Source organism: Muntiacus reevesi, chromosome 1, assembly GCF_963930625.1.
Source record: "Muntiacus reevesi chromosome 1, mMunRee1.1, whole genome shotgun sequence".
NCBI lineage: Eukaryota > Metazoa > Chordata > Mammalia > Artiodactyla > Cervidae > Muntiacus > Muntiacus reevesi.
The window spans coordinates 225,109,203-225,123,045 of record NC_089249.1 but is presented as its reverse complement, the minus strand read 5'-3'; positions in this window follow the sequence as shown (position 1 = coordinate 225,123,045).

The window sequence follows — 13,843 nt, the reverse complement described above, 5'->3', positions numbered from 1 at the left end:
CCGGTAGGGGAGAGCTTTGGTGACAGGCAGCCTTGTCACCTGGACACCTTGGAAGCTCCTCCCGGAGCACCGGATGGTACTGGGGTAGGAGCTGGGGACAGCATATGCTTGTGGCAGCACGTGGGCAGTCACGGAGATGTGAGTCACAGCCCAGTTCTACCCAGATGCTGAGTGGTCTTAGGAAGGTCATTGATTCTTTGTGCCAGTGGGGAGCACACTGAACATGGAGCTGGGCTGAGAATTAGAAGACAGTGTGTGCGAGGCAGCACTACACAAGGCCTGGCACAGAGCAGGCCTACAGCAAACGCCCTCGTGGGCTGTCGAAGCTTAGAGAGATGGCGTATCTGAATCTGAGGCCTAACAAAGTCAGGCTGTTGTCTTTCCGACAGAGCCTCCCGCCCTCCTTCACAGGATGGAGAGCAGTGCAGCCCCCAGCCCAGGTGCTGGGGTGGGGGTGGGGGTGGGCCAGCAGCAGACCTGGAAATGCTCAAGCTTTACAGTCCCCCAGCAGGGTCTGTGTTCTCCTCCACTAGCTTGGGCCCTCAGCTCTTTCAGAAGCCCTGAGCTTAAGGGAACCAGGTGCCTTCATTTAAAAAAATAGGAATCCAAAAATAAAGGGCTCCTTTGCATTCTTGGGGGCCCCAAGCAGTTTTACAGCCCCAGACATGGAGCAAAGGCATTCAGATACTATCGAGCAGTTCCCAGGCCCCAGCAGGCTGGCCGGAGCCCAGGCCCAAGGGTAGGGGTGAAGTAGGAAAGACCTCCCCTGCTCCTCATCCTTTCCACAGCAGAGCCCTGGCTGCCCACTGGTGGGTGTGGAGGAAGGAGGGGGAGAGGTCCTGCCTGATGAGAGTCAGGCTCATACAGCTCTTCTGAGTGAGAGGTCTCACGTGCCCAGGACAATCTTTCCCCTACAGTGGTTTATCTTGCACCCAAAGGTGTGGGATGGGTATGTGTGAGCCCTGGGTGAGAACACCCCCAATTCCCACTGTCCAGATACTCCCTCTCTCTGCCTCTCACAAAGCAAATCAGGAGATTTACAATCAGGAGAACCAACCAGCTGGACTGAAAATCCATCTATAAAATGTTCCTTTTGGCAACACACAACACATCCCAAATTCAAACTACATAAAAATGTATTCACCACCAAATACACTGAAAACGGGCAGCCTCAGGAAGACCCAAACACCCATAAGTGTCACTAGTAGTGACCTGAAACCACACTTTTTAATATTTATTTACGTATTTGGCTCATTGGGTCTTAGTTGTGGCACATGGGATCTTCGTTGCGGTGCACAAACTCTCCGGTTGTGGTTCACAGGCTCAGGTGCTCCCAACATGTGGGACTGAACCCATGTCCCCCTGCACTGCAAGGTGAATTCTTAACCACTGGACTACCAGGGAAGTCCCCAGAAACCAAGCTCTGATAGCCCAGTCTTTCAGTGCCTCAGCCCTTCAGCATCTCGACTTTTGGAGAGCTGACCTGGGGCCCTGCAGGACTGTGCCCACTACCCGCTGCACGAAGGGGTCTTCCCAGAGCATCACCATCAGCCCTAGCCCTGCTCCAGGCATGTTTCAGCCCAACCCAGCCCCCTGCTCTGGACTTGGGCAAGTGTTGACACTAGGTCACTTTTCCTGGCACTGTGGGGGATGTGGTTGAGTGTGGTTGGGGGAAGAAAGCCTCGAGGGCTCTCCAAACCACTGCAGATGAGAACTGGAGAAATGTTTTGAGAACTCCAGATTGAAACCACCAAGCTCGGAACTGTTCATAGTTCACAAAGTCTGTATTTTACTGCAGGGTCCTTTTAAGACTCCCTGGGCCATTTAAAGTGGGGATTCAATAGGGCAGGGGTGGTTATGAGATAAGGTGTACCACAGAAAAACAAGCATACACAGATTGTACAGTATGATTGCAATGATGTGGAAGTCTGCATGGGCTGAGACTGGACTAGCTCTTGGTAAAGTGGAAGGTTCCATTGTACCTTTTCTTTTCCTGTACTGATTTCAGAATAGCACAGCTGCTTCACTTAGGGAGTTTTCTTCTTTTCAGAAATGAAAGTTGAAATGACCTCAAACAGATCCAGGCATCAAATTCAACTTTCCAATCAGCTTTAATTACAAGTTCCTGACACCAGCATTCAAGGCTCTTCTCAACACCTCTACTGCCCATAATATCACTTCTTATGCTGCACCATCTCATAGCCACTCCCTGACTCATCACACCTTTTCTGGCCTCCAAGCCTGTGCCACTGCTATCCTGTCCCTGGGGCCCATCCTTCCCTCACTCCTTCTCTGCCCAAGTAAAACCTTCTCACCCTTCAAGGTCCATTTCAAGTCTATCTACTCTATGACAGCTCTCCTGCCCAAGTTCTGAATGAGACTGTTACACCACCCTGTCTGAACTCCCAGAAATCGTGTGAGGAGCCCTTTTCCAGAATTCCTCTGACTGCTGGCCTTTGGCCCCCTGCACTGCAGGCATCTTGGGAGGCCTTTGCAGCCCCGCTATAGTGCCTGGCACAGAGTGGGTGCCCAGTAAGTGTTTACCTTGATGCTTCCAAAGGACTTGACACATAAGAATAAAATATATCCCCCCACCCCCATCTCAAGCCAAGGAAGACCGTTTGGGCACACGCTTTCTACCCCATCCAAAGGGATTTCCATGTATTAGTTACTCTTTCCCTCTACAGGATAAACAAAGTCTTTCTGTCTTATTTCAAATCCATTTTAAAGAACTGCTCCAAGCACTGTGTCTTCAGCAGCACAGATTCAGGAAAAGCTTGTAAAATGCTTGTGTTGGTCCAGCTGAAGAAGCAGCAACAAGTCCTGTAACCTTCAGCCTCTGCCTTTTCCCTTGGACTCGGACCCCCTAGACACACAAGCCTGTCTGGCTCCCCCAGGCCTGCGCCCCTGCCAACTCTATGGGCGGCATCTCCCTGTGCACAAGGCCCTTTCCTCTGCGTCTCCAGCCCTGAGAGCTCCCGCTGCTGCCTCCCTCCCTCCTGCCGCCTCTCTCCCCAGCATCCACATCTGGTTCCCCTTCAGCACAAGTTTCACAACGGACAGATTTTGCACTTCGAGGATTTATGGTTCCTGCCGCCCCTCCTTGCTTTTGATATGATTCCATTATGTGCTTAAAATCTGGGCTGTGCTCTTGGCTCCGGGGAGCTGTTTATGACAATTCTTTTACAGCCTTAAATCGCTCACCGTTAAGAACCTGGATGTGTTCAGAAGCAATGGCCAGTTGCTAAGACAGAAAACTGCAATGTGTCTCAGATAATTGCTTGAAGAGTGTTCTTCATACAAGATGAATTAAGGCTAAGGTTCACCTGGCAGGTACATCCTCTGAGTAGCGCCTTTGACCTTGTCCTCCTGCATCTGCCTGAGACGCTGATTTAGAAGCAAATTAGGAACAACCCCACCCTCACCCCAAACCCAGTCTCCTCCCTCCCTCTGCTGTGCTCCTTCCTCTGGGTGCTGGAGACCCACTGACAGAGGGTGGCTAGAAATGAAAAACACCAACATCAGAAACATCTCCCTCTGGATAACAAAGAGGACTGAAAACCATCTTTTATTTTCCCTCTCTGCACTACATTTTTTAGGGAAAAAGCAAAGAATTCCAGGGATAAGGATGCAAAGTGCTATCCCCTGTCCTTTGGGCAAGGACTTCCCTCGACCCAGGTTTCTCTTGCCTCCCACCTCCAGCTCTATCCTCCACCCGATAGATTTTCCTACGAGACAAAACCCAATCTTATAGCCCTCCAGACTGACATCCTCCAGTGGATCCTTAAGACCTAGGTGATGAAGCCCAGACTCCTCCCGGCTCAAGGCCCTGCACAATTTGGCCGTGATCTTCATATTCAGCCTTCCAACCCTCCCCTTCCCACCACAATGCCTGCTCTGAACTCGCAGTGCTCTGTTAATGTACTAGCATGCCTTTGGCCTTTCTCTTCCCGAGCAGTTGCTTAACCTGTTGCCTCCACCTGGAAAGACCTCCTCTACGGTCTCCTGCCTGTAAAACGTCTTCCTCCTTCTCCGCGAGAGCCTGAAGGCCCACTCTGCCCTCCGAGAGAGTTCACACGTGTGCCTTCCCTTCCTCTCCCCACCCCCACCATGGCAGACCCCAGGGCACTCCACATCTGTGTGTCTGCAACCACCACTTGCAGGCGGGTGATCCCAAACCATGCTGCCACCCGCTGTGCTGGATGTATGGTGACCAGTTAAAATACAGGGATCTCAGTTAAATATGAATTTCAAAGAAACAATGAACACTTTTTTAGAGTCAGTATGCTCCCAAATGGGGCTTCCCCAGCAGCTCAGTGGTAAAGAATCCATCTGCCAATGCAGGAGCCATAGGAGATGTGGGGTTGATCCCTGGGACAGGAAGATCCCCTGGAGGAGCGCATGGCAATCCACTCCAGGATTCTTGCCTGGAGAATCCCATGGACAGAGGATCCTGGTGGTCTACAGTCCACAGGGTCACAAAGAGTCAGGCATGACTAAAGCGGCTGAGCATGCACACACACATGCTCCCAAATGTTGTCATGGACATCCTGTATTTTGTTTGTTAAACCTGGCAACCCCGGCGGGGTGGAAGCCTGGGACACCATCCAAGGAGAAGAGCTTGGTGCCAGATGCCAGCAGCACAGGAGAGGAAAGCAGCAGTAAGACCTGGGCAAAGGAAAAGGGAGCGTTTCTCATTCCCCCCTCCTAGTAGGCAGCATATAGCTGTTCTGAGCAGATCTCTAGAGCAAGACTATGTGAGGTCAAAGATCAGTTCTGCCACTTGCCAGTAATCTTAGGCAAGCTTCTTAAGCTCTCTGTGCCTTGGTGTTCCCACCTGTAAAGTGGGTATAACCTTTTATACACTTTATAACAGATGTGGTTGTTATGAGGATTAAATAAATATTTGTATAACACTTAGAATACTCCTTGACACAGAGTACATGCTATATAAGCATTTTATAAATATAAAGTAAAAGGAATTAGCCAATCAAACCCATAGACTGGGGTGGGGGTGAGTCTAGAAGATATTATACTAAAAATTATTTTAAAAACAAAACAGACAATTATGGAGCACTTTGTTGTCGTTGTTCAGTCGCTCAGCCATATCTGACTCTTTGCAGCCGCAGGGACTGCAGCATGCCAGGCTTCCCTGTCCTTCACCATCTCCTGGAGCTTGCTCAAACTCATGTCCATTGAGTCAGTGGTGCCATTCAACCATCTCATCCTCAGTCATCCCCTTCTCCTCCTGTCTTCAATCTTTCTCAGCATCAGGTCTTTTCCAATGAGTCAGCTCTTTGCATCAAAGTATTGGAGCTTCAGCTTCAGCATCAGTCCTTCCAATGAATACTTGGGATTGATTTCTTTTAGGATTGATTTGTTTGATCTCATTGCAGTCTAAGGGACTCTCAAGGGTCTTCTCTAGCAACACAGTTTGAAAACATCAATTCTTTGGCACTCAGCCTTCTTTATGGTCCAACTCTCACATCCCTACATGACTACTGGAAAAACCATAGCTTTGACTAGACAGACCTTTGTCAGTCAAGTAATGGCTCTGCTTTTTAAAATGCTGTCTAGGTTTGTCACAGTTTTCTTTTTTTTCTAAGGAGCAAGCATCTTTTATTTTCATGGCTACAGTTACCATCTGCAGTGATTTTGGAGCCCCAAGAAAATGAAGTCTGTCACTGTTTCCATTGTTCCCCCATCTATTTGCCATGAAGTGATGAGACCAGATACCATGATCTTAGTTTTTTGAATGTTAAGTCTTAAGCCAGCTTCTTCACTCTCCTCTTTCACGAACTTCATCAAGAGGCTCCTTAGTTCCTCTTCACTTTCTGCCATAAGGGTGGTGTCATATGCATATCTGAGGTTATTGATATTTTTCCTGACAATCTTGATTCCACTTTCCATGCAACATAACACTATGCTCTGTGCTTGTCCTGTATTAGTTCATTTAATTCTCACCACAATCCCATTTGTAATATTATTATTACTATCCTCTTTACAGACAAGGAAGCAGAGGCACACAGAAACACTGGGTGGTAGTCTAGGATTCTAAACCAGAAAGTCTGACTCCAGAACTCACTAGACTGCAGTAAACTGTGATACATATCAATTTATTCATCACTCATTCATTGAGAATCTGCTGAGTGCCAGGCCCTGAGCTTGTGCCAGGGCACTGGGATAAAAAGAAAAGAAACAGAACCACTCCACCCTTTGGAGCTCATGAACTAAAGAGGGAAAGACCTTGAAGAAGACTTTGCAGGAGTGAGGAGTAGTACTACAGAGAAAATGGGGCTATGAACCATGCAGGGAGCCATGGGCTCTCCCAGACTGAGACAGGGTAGGGGAGAGGAGGGCCAGAGGTGCCTAGTCAGGGAAGGTGGCCCTGTGAAAAGACTTCTTTGCAGATCCATTAGGTAAAACAGCAACCAGCCTGACCCAGGGGCAAAGGACCTTCAGGAAGAATAAGCAGCCAGCACAGGCCTGGAGCTAGGAAGCAGCTTAATGTTTTCCAGAAATTGAAAACTAGAGGGTGAGATATGGCTGTAGACTGGTAGAGAGTCAGGTGCAGTGGAGGCTTGGGAGCAGTCCCCAGGGCCGTGTCAGGAGACAAGGCTTGGCAGGACTCTTACAGAGGCCTGGAGAAGAAGCTAGGACCCAGGCTGCCAACACGAAGCAGTGGTAAGGCGAGGCAGGACAAGGCAAGGTGATGCTACTGGGATAGGTGAGTGAGCTATGCCAAGAGAAGTAGGGACAGCACCAAAAATGGGGCCTGGTCCTCAGTGCAGGATTTATCTGCACCACCGAGGACTCTATGTGCCTCTTCTGCAGGGCCAGCCACTGGACAGCCATGCCCAATCCCTATCATGGAGGTTTGCCCCAAGCCTCACTCACTGAATGTTCCTGAGTCCCTTTTACACTAAGAACATTCGAATAAGTTGGAAAGCAAGGAGAGAAGCTTTAAAAGACGCCCGAAGTCCCACCACTCCAAGAGAATGATGTTTGTATCTCTGTCTTTGACATGTTTTACACAGTGGTTGCTGTTTTACATACTTGCAATCACAGTGTTTACATGACCTTATGTGGTCTCTACGTGCTACATAAGCATTTACTCCATGGAATTCCTCAGATTCTGTAATCATGAGTTCACACCCATATAATATTTCATTTAGAGCTCTCATTGTTTAAGTAACAATTCCCTTGCGTTGGGCTTTCAGGTTAACTGTTTTTAACAAAGAATATCTTTGCATGTGGCATTTCTCCTTTATCAACTTTTAAAACAGATTTTCTGAAGTGGATTAGCAGGATGAAATAGTTATACGTGAAACACTCTGTATATATTCAATAAACATGATTTCCCCAAATCTCACCCTGCCAGTAATGGTTATGTGGCCTTTCCTCCGTTTGCAGCTTTGGACATTACTATTTAAAATAAATATTTAACTATCGTATGCCACAATACTGAAGCATTGATGTGCTTTACCTCGATTGTTAATGAGGATGAACATTCTTTCATGGGTTGGTTAATAACTGCTTTTCTTCCTTTTTCCCAATTGTCCTTTGATGGCCTTTGCTCATTTGTACGTTAGGGCCTTCTTTGAAAATGCATTTGCCTTCATTCTTAACATAGTAAAGATGCCTGTCTGCAATGAGGTAGTGTTGAATGAATAAATGCTAACTGTCAGTCTGTCATATTTGCTGCCAGCATTTTCTCACATGTTGGGAGAATCCACAGCACCCTCAGTCAACCCTCAGCTGCCATGGGCTGACTGGAGCCTAATTCAACACTGCCTGGCTACATCCTGCACACTTCCTCTGGACTTATGATGCTTAGGCTCCCTAAGCATTCCAAATGTAAAGAACTTGGGGAACCTCAGTCCTACACCCCCTCCACCTCAGAGCAAGGCCCTGGGAAGGAGGTCAGTACACAAGACTGCTAAAGAAGAACCAGCAAAGATGAGGCAGCTGGCTGCCCTGGGTTCCATGGGTTGGACACTCAGAGAAAGGCATGCAGACCTCAGAAGAGGGAGGGGCTCAGGAGAGGACGGGGCACCCACCAGGCTCACACATGGCTAGCAGCCACACCACCTAATGAAAGTAGGTATCTTGGGGTGCTTCCCATTGTAATGAGTGGTTGTCAGGGCCAGACAGGTCTTTGGAGCCCAGGATTTCACTGTGGTCTAAGCAGCTAGGGGTAGGACCAGGCTGCCATTCATGCTCTGGAGTGCTTGTGTGATGCCCACCCCATTTCTGGGTCTCAACATCCTCATCGGCAGAATGAGGGCTAGGTGGGGCATCAGCCCCTTCCAGTTCTGGAATCTAGGATGGCTCTGTATCATCAGGGAAGTACAAAGTCACTCTCCCTCTGAGGTCAGTGCTGGGAAGACCCAGGGGCGGGGGTAGAGAGGAATCCATATGTCTCCCGGTTCCCAGGGCGGGAAACCAGCTTTGACCAGTCAAGATGCACCTTCTCAGCAGACCTAGGAGTGATAGATGAAAGCTTACACTTCGCCTTGGGATCCCAGATGAGCCCCCAAGATGCTAGCTTACTGTGAACAGTGCTGCCGGATTCATAGCCTCTGAAGAAGATTTAACTCTGGGACCAAGGACAGTCTCAGTCACTCAGAGTTTTGTGTAGATTTTATTAAAACAGAGATAGAGAAAGCCCCCAGCAAGAGGCACTGGAAGGGGTCAGGAGAGTGCTTCGCCTTGCCAGTTTTTGCAAGGCATCTTATACTCATTAGTAAACTGTTGGTCATAGATAAAAGAAACACCTCAAGGCTGAGAGAGTTGCACCAGGCACAGCTCTCTCACACAACATACATATCTGCACAAGGGGAGTCTTCTCTGAACTAGATGTCTCTGGGCAAGATATACTGTATAAGTGTAGAGGAAAACAGACTTCTAAACAAGATACATAGTTTCATTAACATGGTTCAGTTGCTCAACAGGGTCTAACTCTTTGTGACCCCATGGACTGCAGCACACCAAGCTTCCCTGTCCATCACCAACTCCTGGAGTTTGCTCAGACTCATGTTCATGGAGTCGGTGATGCCGACTCATCAAGTTCATTAACAGAGCTTAAGAAAAGCATTTCCATGAAAAAGGTGTACTATTTTTTTGGGCAGTTAGCAGCTCAAGGTTGGAAAAAAGTTACTTTCAGGCAGAGCCGACTGTCCTTATAGCAACACAGAATTAAAGGAGCCTCCTACATGGTTAAAGCTTAATAAAGGGATGCTGGGAAAAAAAGTCCCTTTGTCTCCTCCTGAGGCTTGGGGACCTCTGGCCTCCCTAGTGAGAACTGCCTAGCTTTTAACCCTTTTGGAAGGCGGTACCCAGATACCTGTGGGGTTTCCTAGAAAACCACACTACTGCTCACTCACCTCCTTCTCCTCCCAAAGGTCTTTTTTCTAAAGCCAGTGCCCCGGGGAAGAACTGGTTTTCCTGGAAATATGGCCTTACCAATGGCCACCCTTAACCACCCCCTACACACACACTCACACATGCATGTATGCACACACACACCCATGACCTTATAGTCTACACAGCCTGAATTCAGCAGTGCTCTCTCATATCTCTGGGCTTTTGCCTAAAACATGCTTTTTAAATTTAATCAAAAGATACGGAATGAGCCACTACTATATGCCACACACTGCTGCAGGCACAAAGGATGAGTAAGACAGATGCAGTATCTACCTTCACAGAACCAGGAAATCAGAGGATGACCACTATATACTATATACTCCACTATATACTATATACTCCAAACATGAAAACAGTTCAATGTGAGTGCTTCCCTGGTGGTCTAACGGTTAAGAATCCGCCATCCAATACAGGGAAACAGGTTCGATCCCTGGTCCAGAAAGATTCCCACATGCCTCAGAGCAACTAAGCCCATGTGCCACAGTTACTGGAGCCCAGCCCGTGCCCAGAACCCATGCTCCAAAACAAGAAAAACCTCACACACCACAATGAAGAGTAGCCCCCACTCACCACAACTAGAGAAAGCCCAAAATGAAAACCCAGCACTGCCATAAATAAATAAATCTTAAAAAAAAAAAATGTGTAATGTGAACTGATGTCCATACAGTGTAAAAAAGTAACATAGGTCAATGGCACAGAGAGTGACTGCTGGGAGGGAGAGGGCTGGGGATGCCAGTGCAATGGGGTCTGAAGACTGACTATTCAAGCTGAGGCTTCAGTAAGGAGAAGAGGGCCAGCTGCCCACATCTGGCTAGGGAAGAGCAGTTTGGGCAGAGGGGCCAGCAGGTGCAAAGCTGCTGAGACGGGGACAGGGTGGACACTTGTGAGGGGTAAGACAAGGCAGTGTGGTAGATGCTGGTCACGAGACCCCATAGAGACCTGCTGGGGATTTGAGTGGGGCTCTGGGTGAGCTCAGGAGCAGAAGGGCTATAAGCAAGGGGTCCTCCTGAAGATCACTGTGCGAGGAGCAGGGACTGGAAAGGGGCAGGAGAGGCCTCCCTCCCACTGCCACCTGGTGACCTCCTTCCCATCCTTCCAGTGCCAACCCAACAGGCACATCCCCGGTCAGATCATAATACCAGCATCTTCCCTTTATCACATCTAGCTCTGAGGTAATCTCATGTGTGCCTCTGGTCATTTGATTAATGTCTTTCTCCTCCGCTAGACTCTTTGCTCCTTGGGGTCAGGTGCACATCTGCCTCATTCGTCCTCACATATTTGTGTCATTTGGTGGCACCGGGTCTTGGTTGTAGCATGCAGGATCTCTAGTTGCAGCATGCGAGCTCTTAGTTGTGACATGTGGGATCTAGCTCCCTGACCAGGGTTTGAACTCAGGTCCTCTACATTGGGAGCAGAGTCTTAGCCACTGGACCACCAGGGAAGTCCTTGCCTCTGCTCATCTTAAATCCCCAGCACCATGCAGGGAGCCTGGCGTGCAGTGTGTGCTCAATGGATATGAACACAACAAGACCCTGGGGCAGATCCCCAGGGCCTCAGCCCATTTTCAACTTCCTCAAGAGATGGCTCCCCGCTTCTGCTTCCTCCCTCCCCTATGCTCCAACACTTTTCATTTGCCTCTTCTGTAGAACCCAGCGCGACTGCAAATATCTGTGGTGCTGTCACAGACAAACACACACACACACACATGTGCACACACGCATACCCACTAGACTGAGCTCCAGAGGGCAGGGCATGTGTGTAGTCCTTCACTGCATGCCTAGGATCTCCTCAAATCATGTGATGCCATTGTACATGCAAAGAAGTACCTCACCCATTTGAACCTCCACCTACTCAAAGACTTCCCACTTGAGCTTGATAAAAACTCTGTGCCCTGAAGTTAGGGTCAAACCCCTCTTCCCTCTCCCAGTTGAGCAGCCTCACCCACAGACCCACCAGCAGCAGGGGCCCCTGTCCTCCCCTGGACCCACAGTCCCAGAATTGCTCACACAAACAGGGATGAGGCCTATTTGCAAAGATACAATGACATGTATTTTGCATACACAGACTAAGGCTTAAACCTGGGGACAAAATACTGGAATGTCTGACCTCTGGTCTGGTCCAGAAAGTTGGAAAAATGTGGCCCCTATTTTTAGGGTCAACCACTTCCTCCTATTACAGGACAGTGCCCATGGTCTCTAGTGCTGTTAGATTCCACTTAATTAATCAGCATATTCTTGAAATAAATATGATAAAAATAATTTTGTTAAATATATACATATATATATTCCAGATGCTCTGCAGAAGTCATATATTAAAGAAATTCCCTTTGGAGAATAAAAAAGTACTATATTTTTGGAGGGCAATTTGCATTAAAAGCCTTAAAATGGGCATGCACCAAGGCCTAGTGATTATATGTCTGAGATATGATTCAAGTTTTAAAGGGCTATGGCAAAATTGAGCTACAAGAATATTTGTCATACAGCTCTGCTTGTAAAAGTATATCATTCAAAAATAACCCAAATGTCCAACAGGGAGCAAGTAATTAAAATAGTTATGGTGCACACATACAATGAAACATACTGCATCCAAAATACTAATAATCTTAGCACTTATTGAGTATTTACTCTGTGCAAAAGATCACCTTAAAAGCTTTACATGCACCATCTCATTTAATTCTCATCAAGCTATAGGTACCCTTGTCATTCCCATCTCACAGATGAGAGAATCAGTACCTAAAAGGATGAGGTTACAAATCAAGGTCACACAGCTAGTAGCTAGGACTCACACCCAGGCAGTCTGACTCCAGACACCAAGCTCTTAGCCATTATACTATATGGCCTCAAACAATACCATTAAAAGAGATATTGTAGAAGCAAGACCAGTCACATGGGACAATGCTGATGATGTAATGATAGGTAAAACAAGACAGTTATTATATAGGACATGCAAGCTGATCCCACTGATGCACATGCATGGTAAGCAAAACAGAAGGGTTTGCAAAGATAACGCTGTAGCATCTTGGTGTTGATTGCTGAGTGGATGGAATTACGTGTGTATTTTTTATGTTTTCTTAGGCTTGTGTTTTCTGATTTTTCCATAACAAACATGCTAATTTTGTATTTTTAAAATTAAAAAAAATTAACATAAATGACAAAAATCACTCCCTTGCACTTCTGCTCTGCATAAACCCAAGTGCCCATCTGTTGGCCTTGCTTTAAGTATGGAGATCACTGCTTGCATAGGATTCAGGACATGGCCTGAAGCCCATTCACAGGCTCTGCTGGCTCTTCATGGCTCAGCTTCCCCACCAGGCAGCCAAGGCTCTTTCGGGAGGAAGAGACGGCAGAGACTCTTCCCATCCTACCCCTCAGCAGCCTGCTCCTCCCATCCCCCCAGGATCCTCTCTGGCACTTTCGCCCCCAAGGAGTCACTGAACAGACAGCCCAGAGCTGCGGGAGCTGCCAGAGCCTGGCCGCTTCTGCCCTGGCTCCAGCTCTGGTCTGGAAGCCAAGTCCAAGGACCCTCGGAGTCTGAGACACTCTGTCTTCTGTTGCCGGGTCTTTCAAGGAAATGCTTCACCAAATGAAGAGCACGCAGGCCTGAACGAAGCCAAATGGCTCAGGCACAGGAGCCCCAGGTCTGCAGCCACACTACCAGGGCCCCTCCTGGCCTCACCTGCTTCCTGGCTATGTGATCTCGGGAAGGTCATTTTTCTCTCTGTGTGGGTACTCAATTGCTTCAGTCGCGTCCAACTCTTTGTGACCCCACGGACCATAGCCCACCAGGCTCCTCTGTCCATGGGATTCTCCAGGCAAGAATACTGGAGTGGGTCGTCATGCTCTCCTCCAGGGAATCTTTTGGACTCAGGGACTGAAACTTCATATCTTATATCTTCTGAATTGGCAGGTGGGTTCTTTACCACTAGCGCCACCTGGGAGGTCCTTCTCTCTAAGTCTGTTCCAATGATACCCATCAAGTAAAGAAATTAAAATACCAACTTGGAAAGAAACTTGTGAAAAAAAAAATGGAATTTTATGTGTATATATATATACACACACACATAGACACACATCAACACGATTGAAGTGACTTATAGCACAGCACATACACACGCATATACACATGTGTATACACACACATATATACTATATATAAGTATACATAATATATCATAGATATACATAAAATAATGATGCCAATAGGCAACATTTCCTGGGCACTAACTACTGGTCAGGTACTCAAACACTTTCCAGCTCTGATCTTACAGAATTCTCACAGCTGCACCGTGACACCTCCCACCCTATAGACGATTAGAGTGGCTTAGAGTGGTTACGTCACCACCGGTAAGTCATGGAGCTGGAGTTTCTGTCCTCATGCCTGGGTCCACACCACACCATACATCCTGGCACAATGTCCA